The sequence below is a fragment of the Peromyscus eremicus genome, chromosome 3, assembly GCF_949786415.1.
Source record: "Peromyscus eremicus chromosome 3, PerEre_H2_v1, whole genome shotgun sequence".
NCBI lineage: Eukaryota > Metazoa > Chordata > Mammalia > Rodentia > Cricetidae > Peromyscus > Peromyscus eremicus.
Window position 1 is genome coordinate 67,755,922 of NC_081418.1, and position 11,307 is coordinate 67,767,228.

General features: G+C 42.8%; 1 long non-coding RNA gene across 1 annotated transcript; it reads right to left on the reverse strand.

Annotated features, from left to right (window-relative positions):
• Window positions 1-3,336: 3,336 nt before the first annotated feature.
• On the reverse strand, window positions 3,337-7,927 carry LOC131905863 (uncharacterized). Its single transcript, XR_009378063.1, has 3 exons — window positions 7,862-7,927; window positions 4,170-4,342; window positions 3,337-3,891 (listed from the first exon to the last, which is right to left on the reverse strand). It is a non-coding gene; the product is annotated as an uncharacterized LOC131905863 (long non-coding RNA).
• Window positions 7,928-11,307: the final 3,380 nt, after the last annotated feature.

Here is an 11,307-nt window from a genome sequence, read left to right on the forward strand (position 1 = left end):
CACTTGGTTTTCACGACCTGAGAAGCAGGCGGAGCCAGCTGAATGCTGCCGGCAGAGGTCTACACTGCTTAGCAGTATAAAGTTTGTTCATGCAGTCAAAAAGATTAAAAGATATGCAGTAAAAGAGGTCCAGACAGAAAAACCTCTAATCAGGTTACAGTGTTATTTTACAGTGTGTGTAGGCTTAAGTAAAGAAAAAGTCATAGAAATAAATGGATAGTTTAAAAATAACAAAGTCTTTAAAGAGAGAGTAAAAGTAATATAAAGAAAAAAGCCAGTAAGATGGGAAATACAAAGGGAGTCTGCATCCTGTATGTTATTGTGTTGATTTTGAATTTTTTTATTATTGAAAAGCAAAGGACAGTTGCAAGGAGACCTGGAATTGAAAGAGAGCCTATTGAAATAAATCAGCCTGTATACTTTACTTTTTAAAATACATTTGTCAAATGGAAATCAAAAATGCTTTGGAGTTTTGTTCCCACAGGAGATGAGAGGCTGTGGGTTCCTTCGTGGTTAATATGCATCAGGTATGATAAGGTGAGACCTCCTGAATATTGACAGGTGATATCAGCAAAGGTTACTGTTGGTCTTCCCAGGACTTGGTCATTATCTCAGATTTTCTTAGGGACCCCTAGAAAAGATGCCTTCATTCACAGATAGCAGGAAACAGTCTAGAGAAAATGATGTCCACATTCCCAAAAGTTGGGTTGTGGGAGGCTTTTTTTTTTTGGTTATTTGGTGGGTTATGGATGTTTGTTATCATTTAGTGGAATATAGTGTATTGATTCAAATTTAAAGTTATACATACATACATACACATACACACTCTTGTTTAAAGGATTTTTGTATATTGATAAAAATTTAAAGTTATTTTTGTTACAACATACTGTATATATGTTTCTATTCTTGTTTAATGTATTATACCTATGCAGTTCATTTAAAAATGTAAGGTAAAATTCTAGTTTTTGAAAGCTGTTATTATAAACTATAAAAGATAATCAGAAAACAGGTTAGTGGTTAGTCATTCATAACAATCAAATTTGTAGTTATGTTAGGTATGCTTTCCTAAAATATATAGAAATATATTTTAGATAGATGGATGGTCTTCAAACCTTTCAAAGGCCTACAGAATATGGCATTTAAAATGTTTTGTTAACTTAGGGCTTTTCATGACAATGAGACACATCTGCTCCTGGCAGCACCAACTTACTTCAGAGAAGATAATGGACATTGAAGAAACTCCTTATGGAGTTTGCTTTCATTGTGGCAAGATTAACCACTGGGCAAAGAAACTGGTTTTGTCTTTGATTGCTGACAATGTGCTGTGCAGACGGACATGCAGGACACACAGGAAAAAGAACTGTTGAACTTTACCAAAACAAGGCAGGACAGTCCTTCAAATTTCCTGCTTCATTTCCTGAAAAGTCTGCCAGATCCTATGGGCCTATAAGCTGAAGATGAATACCCCAACGTTGCAGAGGAACTTTGGGTGATTCTAGGCAGTCAGACGTCTCTGTCATTTCTAGAGTTTTTGGAAGTTGTTTGCAATTGACTTTTTGTTTACTTAAATAATGTTATATCCTTCTGGGACCTTTGATGGAGTTGAAGATAGATAGTTATAGTTGCAGTTTTTCTTAGTTATGATAGGAAGTAAATTATGTATAAAGCTTTGGAGTCACTAGGATAGATGGTGGAGTGCTTTCTCTGAATTTGCTAAATGTAAATGGACTGAATATTGTAAATTAATTCTAACTTTATAACTGGTTTTGTTGTATGTAGTTATACCATGTTAAAGTTAAAACATTTCTTTTTATTTAGACAAAAGGGGGGAAATGTTATAGAATGTTATAGAATATTATTTTAAGGCATGTTACTTTTGTTTATCTTACATTTGTTTAACTCTGTGAAGCTGTATTACTGTGCCTATCTAAAACACCTGATGGTCTAATAAAGAACTGAATGGCTAATAGCAAGGCAGGAGAAAGGATAGGTGGGGCTGGCAGGCAGGGAGAATATATAGAAGGAGAAATCTGGGAGGAAGAGAAGAAAAAAGTAGCCAGAGAAGGAGGACTCCAGGGGCCAGCCACCCAGCTACACAGCAAGCCGTGGAGTAAAAGTAAGATTCACAGAAGTAAGAGAATGAGAAAAGCCCAGAGGCAAAAGATAGACGAGATAATTTAAGTTAAGGAAAACAAGCTAAGTCAGGGCATTCATAATTTAGACTAAGGCTCCATGTGTGATTTATTTGGGAGCGGGATGGTGGGCCCCCCAAAAGAACAAAAACAACCAACAACATTTGCCATTTGATTTCACACTGTTACTCATAATCTCTGTTCCATTGACATGTTCAGCTCCCACAAGACCCTGGAGCTGCCTTCAGCATCTGCTCTGCTGTTTCCTGCATCATAACCACCCAAGGATTTCCTCTCCTTCTCAGTCAAACTTGCTTGAAAGAGTCTTGGTGGCTAGTTAGCTTGCCTTTCTAATACCAAGTCTGACTACAAAGCATGAACCAGCACTGGCTACCTTTAGGTCAGAGGCTGACCTTGAACCCACAAACCATGACCCGGAGCCTATAGTATTCTGGGATGAAACCAACCAGCCAACAGCCAAGTTGTGTGCTTCAGGGAGGGGGTGAGCTAGCTCTCCTACTTGGAAAACTTAGAAATCCACCAGCATATGCAATCACAAAAAGATGCAGAAACCCACTGCAAATTAAGACTATAGAACATAAAAGGTGAAAAATGAAGCCTGGGAGCAAAGATAAAATGGGTGGAAGGCATTCAGTGTCAGGGCCGCATTGGAAAAGCGAGACATTTATCCCATGAAAGAAGCTTTTCTAAGGCCTTTTCAGTTGGCACACAGTGGAAGACAGGCAATTAAACACTCAGTATAGATGTGTGGGAAGATGTAAGCTACATCCTCACTCATTTATTGAGTAAATACTAATTGAACATCTTCCACGGCATAAACAAGGGTGCAGAGATTGAAGCACGCAAATGGAAATGCCAAGATTGTGAACGTTTGTGCATCGTGAAGAAATCCAAAGAGACGGCAATTTCCCAAGGCAGTGTCCTCTATGAAATATGACAGGAGCCTGGGAAAGGAAATTGAAGGAGAATAATTAAAAACAAACCTATAAGCCAAGTGTTGAAAAATCATCTGTAAGAACAAAGTGCATCTCCCAACAACAGAAGCTGGACGGGACCAACAGAGTGATGTGTAAAATGAAGGGAAACATTAACTCAATACAATTAAAACAAAAGACACGATGCTCACCAGTGATTGGGCTGATTTTCCTCCCACACATCTGATGGTCTGTCCTCTGGCCTGGAGAGCAGAGCAGAACACTTTGTCACTTCTGAGCAGGTGAAAAAGTCAGGAGAATTAGATAGATGGGTCATTTCATCATGAGAAGGAGAAGGAGTAGGAACAAAATCCTGTAGTGTCTGTGCTACCAACGGAAAAGTGATTTTATTTGCAGTGTGTGTGTGTGTGTGTGTGTGTGTGTGTGTGTGTGTGTGTGTGTGTGTTCCAGAGCTGAACTAGGAACCGACCAAACAGTGAGCAGCAGGTCTTAAACTATAGTGGTGCTAAACCAGGTTGGGATACACTGAGTTGGAATGAGGGGTCCAGCTCTTCCCAAGGAAAACCATGTAGGATGAGGGAAAACAAACAAATTGTTGGGACAACAAAACACGGTGCTGGGCTGTTTTGTGGGAAGGACAGCTTGGGGAGCTTTCTGGGTGTGATTCTACTGCATAAGTTTGGGTGGGAATTCAAAGGCGGCACAAAATTTCTCAGAACGGCATGGAATCACATCCAAAGTTGGCCACTGGGACATTCTTCTCTCACTTTCCAGGAATGACGAGGGTTCCATATTTCCTCTGCCTGAGGAGAAGAAGAAATGTTTGAAGAAATGACCACATTGAGGCTGCCCTGGATGTGTGCACACAGGTGTGCATCTTGCCACAGTCACACAGTGTTGGGAAGCCCTGGCTGGACGATTCTTCAAGATTCTATGTAGGTTTCCTCCATTCTCGTCAGGGCATGGGCGTGCACACACAATCATAACACACACACACACACACACACACACACACACACACACACACACACCAGCAACCTTTCCAGTCTAGGGCTTGTGAGGGGATGGCTTCTAAACACACGTTAAGTAGCCTGCCCTCCTGGTCTTTGAAGGGCTTCCACAGATGAGGACTGACGGAAACCATGACCGTAGCAGCAAAGGCTCCGAGCAGGGCTTGTCACTTGCAGTCTGTGAAGCAGAGTACAGAACTGTCCTCCAGCTGCATTGCCACTCATCTTCGGAAGTTCTGCTGGCCTGTTGGCAAAAGGTCACCACAGCTGGGATGGTTGACTACTCACCGTCCCTCCTAGAGGGAGGAGTCAGCAAGGGCATGGTTGAACATCCAACCACACCTCCCAACACGTTGTATGCAATTCTACCTGGTTCTATCATGTTCAGAAGGTGCTGTTTCAATCTGGTCCTCCCTAGCCTCTGGCTCTTACTGTCTTTCTGCCCTCTCCTCCATGTTGGTCTCCTAGCCTTGCTTGAGGGATGTGATATAGACATCCCATTTGTGGTTGAGCACTCCATGGGTGCTTGGTATCTGCACTTGGACCAATTGTGAGCTTCTACATTAACTGCTGCACACTCCACAAAAAAACTTCACTGGTGAGGTCTGGGAGTTACACTAATCTGTGAGCAGAGAGATAGGAATTTAGAGGGCACTTTGAGACTATGTTCACTTAGCAAAATAATAGTAGTAGGTTCACCCCTGAGTCTATGAGCTCCCCCAAAATGGTTTCCTGTGGAGCGGGCCTTGAATCCAGTCAGAAAGCAGTTGGTTACCCCCATAACGTTTCTGTAACTATTGCACCCCTGAGCATATCTTGCCATGTTGATTGTTATTGCTGCTCTCAAGGTTCACAGCCAGGTTAGAGTATTGGTGAATTTTCTCATCTAGCCGCCAACATAGCGCCACTGGAATTATGAAAGCTAGCTAGCATGGAGGGAGTTTCCTGGTCAATACCAACTTGATTTCTCCATGTCCTATGACCTGAATATGTGATGTATTCAAGGTCTTGCCATCAAGTTCTGGTCAGCAACCAAGAACAATAGCAATAGCCTGTATTGTTCTAGGGGTCCCTGGAACACCCCAACAAACAGCTTGAGAGATGGTGCCCCATACCAGGCACTGGGCTTTGTATTTGGCAACCTCTGGCTTCTAGGAGGAACATCATCTTTTGTTCAGGGTAGCTCTAATTAATCTCTCTCTCTCTCTCTTTCTCTCTCTCTCTCTCTCTCTCTCTCTCTCTCTCTCTCTCTCTCGTGTGTGTGTGCATGTGTGTGTAAAACAGTTAAGTTTCTATGTTTTTTTCAAACAGATATAATGTTAGCTACCCCCCACCATTTCTTTGCCCTACTCTCCCATCCTTTTCCCCACTTAAACTTTCTTCCCATCCTTTCCCATCCGCTTTCATGTCAGCCATGTTCTACTATCTCCCCTTCCTGAAGATCTTTCTTCTCCCTTCCCAATCCCAATGGTCCATCTCTAGTCTTCTGGGTTCTATAGGTCCTCCAGGTTAAACACACAAATCTAGAGATTTGATGCTAGGATCCACACATGAGTGAGAGAGTGAAACCTTTGTCTTTTTGGGTCTGGATTACCCTACTCAGTATAACATTTTCCAGTTCTATCCATTTACCTTCAAATTTCATTTTTCTTTACACCCTAATAAAATTCCACTATGTCAAGGTACAACATTGTCATTTTCCATTTATCAGCTGATGAACAACTAGTTTGTTTCCATATCCTAGCTATTGTGTCCAGGACAGCAATCAACATGAAAGTAATTTGTAAGTGATTTAAAAAGCCATAGACTATCTAACAAACCCCAGTGCCAAGCAAGGGAAACCCCCTTTGAGTTGGTGGTCAGGGAAGTCCAACAGACACCCCCCCCCCTTCAAATATATAGGTTTTTGTGATTGCTCTGGGTTGCCCTCCAGAACTTGAAGGTAAGGCCCTATTGTTGAAGACACCACACATTTTAAACACAAGACTAAAATGAGGAATCAAGCTGGAGTCAGACCTGGAAACCTCCTCCCTGAGGCTTGGCTCTCAGACTGGAGGGAGCTATGCAAGCTGCCAAAGGAGAAAAGTGATTATTAGTCCTACCCGGCTGCAAACCTATGAACCACAGCAGCGCTCAACATAGCAAGACACACTGGAGCCTACAATAGCGACACCTAGCTTAGGGGTGACCAATAACCGTCTAATTGGACTTAAGGCCGACTCAGTAGGAGGGAGTCCATGTCTGGTACTGTAAGCCTAGCCAACTTCCCGTGGCTGGTGATAGCATTGGCTCTAGAGGAGAACCTATAACCACCACTTTCCTAAACCAATGTGATTTCCAATTCACTCTAAATACCTGTTCTTATATCCACAGATATGTGCGACTCTCACCTCTCTTCAATGAGGCTTCTTCTGGCAGCAGACAGAGACCACCACAGAAACACACAGCTGGTCAAAATGCAGATAACAACTGACCACATGGGGTAACCACCTACAGCTAAGACATCTACAATACAACCCCTACGACTGAGGCTCCAGGAACATCACAAAAGTGGGGGTGGAAAGACTGTAAGAGCCAGAGCACCAGGACATCTGCTTCCAGGTAGTGTTTTCTATATGTGACAGGGAGTTAGTTACACCCATGAAATCTTAACCATGTGGTCACCTAAACAAGACCTCACAATAATGACACTAATCAACACCCCAACGTGAATAGGGGAAATCTCACAAGGCCCTATGCTTAGATAAAGCAGTACAAGCAATTAATGGCTGTTAAGAGAGGGAGTAAGTCTTCTCCAGGGATGAGCCCTCTGATAAGTTATCTGACCCCATGTGGCTATCTGTAAACACATATACATCTAAGCAACACGAAATGGACGGCAAGTTGTATTTACACATACATACGTGTGTGTATATATATTGTTATATGTAACGATAATTGAAGAGGTTATGACTTTCAGAAGGAGTGAGGGGAGTGGGAGGAGTTGGAAGGGAGAGAGGGGGTAGAAGTGATATAATTATAGTAATGTCTAAAATTCTAAAAATAAAACAAAGAGAAATTTTTTATTGTCTTTTGTTTTATTAAAGGAACCTGTCTACCACTTATTGGTGCTATGTCTGCTGTGGATATCATTCTGTATAAATAAAACACTGATTGGCCAGTGGCCAGGCAGGAAATATAGGAGGGACAAGGAGATAGGAGAATTCTGGGAAGTAGAAGGCTGAGTGGGAGAGACCTGCCAGCCACTGCCATGACAAGCAAGATGTAAGGTACCGGTAAGCCACGAGCCACGTGGCAACTTATGGATTAATAGAAATGGGTTAATTTAAGATAGAAGAAGTAGATAACAAGAAGCCTGCCATGGCCATACAGTTTATAAGTAATGTAAGTGTCTGAGTGATTATTTTATACATAGGTTGTGGGACTGCAGGGCTTGGCGGGACCTGGAGAAAAATTCTCCAACTACACTATGTCTGTAGGCAAATCACTTGACTTCATCAGCAAAATGGATAGAGTGTCCTGGAGAGCGCATAGGCATGTTGTTTGGAATAATGGAATCTGCGTATGTTAATGTTTTATTGACGATGACGTTACTACATATGTGTAATGCTGAAAGGAAACTTCTCTGTTAATAAGATGTACTCTCAACAAATGTCTACTGCCTAATTTCTCTGTAAAATACCGGAGATGTTTAGGCTAACTCCCCGGCTTACTTAATTATTGGATGATACATTGGTGACAGAAATGAATTACAGTTACTTACTGTGCAACATCCTGCATTAATGATGACCCCCAACAGCACAGAAAACATGGCTGAGTCCATAGAAACCTGGGGCAATTGTGACAAGAGCAGTAGCTGTGGGTCAGGAAGCTTCTACCACACAGGTCTGTGATTAGCTTATGTCACAAGGGGTTGTAAAGAGAAGCTCCTCTGTACCCCATGGGAGGGAAGAAAGTGAGGGAGACGTGGAGGATGCTTGTTTCATTTCTCTAGCTTAAGAGTGGAACGCATGGCAAATAGGTTTGTGCATGTACTTTGCCCCCCATTTCAGGCCACAAGATTGTCAACATGGATGGGTGAGCTCTGACCCCATTCACTGTGGCTGTGCTTTTTTTGTTGTGACTCAAAGGCCATGGTCAAGGAGTGTCCCCAGTGCCTTCAACATGGTGGATGCTGAGAAGCTAGGGATGAATGTGGATAGAAGCATGCTCTATGGCAACTCTTCATATCTTTTGTGAGACAAGCTGCGCTTTCTAAGAGGGTTGGGTTTGGTCTCTTCTCATGTTAAAAAAACAAAACAAAACAAAAACTTTGGGATAAAAACACAAGTTCCATCCACATAGCCTATGATGACAGAAACCAGTATTTACCAGGAGGCCTCCCTGCCTTCCCCAGTCCTGGGCAGATCTTTTCCTTAGCTGGCTATAGCCTGCTTTTTAGAGTTCAGGAATAACCATGCCCCCCATTTGTACTTGTGCCTCCTCTCCATATTAAAATCAGAGGCTTGTCAACTGATGAGCAGGCAGAACCACAGATCACCCATACCAGCAATGTTATTCCCATGCCATATGCCACACTAAGGGAAATAAGCCAGACACCAAGGGACACATATTGTCTGAGTCACTCATGGTATTTAGAACAGGCAAATTCATGGAGACAGGCAGTAGAGTGGAGGTCATAGGCCAGAAGAGCTCCCTTTGTGGACAGTGGTGACATTGCCCAATAACTCGGGTGTATTTAATGCTGCTGAACTCTACCCTTAGAAATGGTTAAAATAGGGCATTTTACTTAATGAATATTTTACCATAAAAGAAAAGATACAGATCCAAACTAGAAAAATAAATAAACTCAGAAGCCAGAGAGGTCCCCAGGTATGCCGGGGAAGGTGCCCTGAGCAGCTTGCTACAGCCCTCTCGTTTGTGCATTACTTCATGGTACTCCAATTCATGTCTCTTTTCCAAAACAGGACACTTGCCACCCTTCCTTAAGCGATGAGCAGGTTGGAACATAATAAGAATACACAGGTTCAGATGGGTTGTGCTTCTGTGTTCTGACAGAGAAAAGCAGTTTGGTGTGGGCTGACTCCTCCAGTATTTTAAGCAATTTCCAGGTACTGTTAAATACCCAGTTAAAATCCCTCTAATGTCTCTGGTAATCATTTGAGCTGTTAAAGCATAATACGAATCCAGACATATAGTTATACTAAAACCTTTCCCACTTGCCTACCTCTCAGGCAGATTACAGAGGGAATGTGTTATAGACAATAAAATCTAAGGGGAAAAAAATGTCGCCCTGCTTCAGCTCTGCCATTAAACCCAACGATGGCGGCCATTGCCATGTAAAAGGAAAAACAACAAGTTTACAGTTTCTCATTTCCCATGGTAAACAGATTGCTTATTTTAATTCTGAAAATAAAGCGATGGAGGCGATGGAGGTCTGTAAATAAGAGTGTGCATCTCAATTTTCTGCAAATGCTTAAGTGGTTTACATCTGTTTCCTCCCAGTTGTATTTCTCAAACATGAATTTCCATTTTAAAAAGAGTCGTAAAATCACTACTGTTTCTCTGTGGATCTATTAGCAATGAAATAGCCTACAGAGGTTTGCACAGCCATGGAAAATGTACAGTGATAATAGGCTGTCCTGCTGTTACATGGCTTATGCAAACTTTACATTTATCATGGCAGAACCATCTATCCGCAGGGTTGTAGCACAGCAAACAACGGAATAAAACAGAGCAAGAAGAGGAAGACGTGACCGAAATCCCTGTGTACACATCATTAATCAGACAAGATGAATTCTCAAACTGAGAACCGTGTTTTCTCAAAGCCAACCGAGAGAAGGGGCTGGGGGTGGGGGGATTGGGCTGAGTTCAACCTGCAGCGTGCAGCTTTCCCTAAAAATCTCCAAATGGACAGAAGCGTCTCCTCTCATTTGCATGCAATGAGAGTCACTTCTCTAGTGGTTTTTGTAAAGAACCGAAAGGGCATCCGCTGAAAACTTTTAGTCCAGCACACGTTATTTTTCATTGTTTTTCACTGGTGTGCTATGTGTCTGCACGCCTCATGGTGTGTGGCATAGGAGTAGTGTTACATGGAATGAGTACAGCATGGTACTGCCCACTTATGTGCTGACCATCCTCCGACTTTAGTGTGGAGAGGCAGCCCAAGTACACTGTTATGTTCTTACACGGTAATGGGGCCTCCTGAATTCACCTCTACAGACAGACTCGTTCATCAAGTCCCCAAAGCTCCTGTGGCAGTGGGACTGAACATTCATACACCCCTGTGCCTGATTTACATGCCCACAAGACTCTGCCATCTCCAGAGATGACAGTCTGTGTGTCTGACACCACACTAATTCATGAAAGGTCTGGGAGGGGGTTTGGAGGTGTCACAACAGCCTCATTTCAAGACACTGTGCATGGGGTTCATCTAATCCTTTGTCTGGGAGCTCCACGAGTCCCTTAGCCCTGTGAGTGCCTCATCCTGGAACAGATAAGATTCAAAAAACACACCAGTAGACTTTACATTCCCGACATCCCACAGCCTATTCTATTGAGTGGGGGCACTTCTTGTAAAAAAGTGGCTTTGTTCTGTTTTATCGGTTTAATGGAGAGATGAGTTTGAGGAATAATTCTGGACACCTTAAGAGGAAAATGGAAAAGCTATCTTTTGACTAGTGTCCCAGGAGCAACTGTTCACTTCTTATCCTTGGAGTAGGGGGAGGGCCACACAATCAGCGACGGTCTCTTGTTTATCTAATGTTCTTTTGTAGACTGTGTTTGGGGGCTTGCTGTCTCTGGGAGCCCTCTGGCTTCTCAGTACTTAGGGAGCAAAGAAAGGAAAACAGCAAGAGAAGGGATGTCGGGAGGAGGGAGGCAGCTGGTGTACCCAACAGCACAGTACTTCCTGCCGCTTCCGGAATGGTAGCTTGATTCAGAGTGGAATTTACTGTTTTAAATTAATTCATGTCACTGAGGTCCTAATCATGCTTTCAGTGACATGTCCTCAGATCATAAAATTGATGCCAACAATTGGGTGGGGAATAGTTTAACAAGCAACCTCAGCCTGTCTGTGGATGGGGAAACTAGTTATTAAGACTTGGACATTCCCATCTGGGTTTACAGTGTGCATGCATTGCACTGGAAAGAGGGTAGATCTGCGTGCTAGACCAGAGACTCTTGTGTCAAGGTGCCCCAGGATTCGCT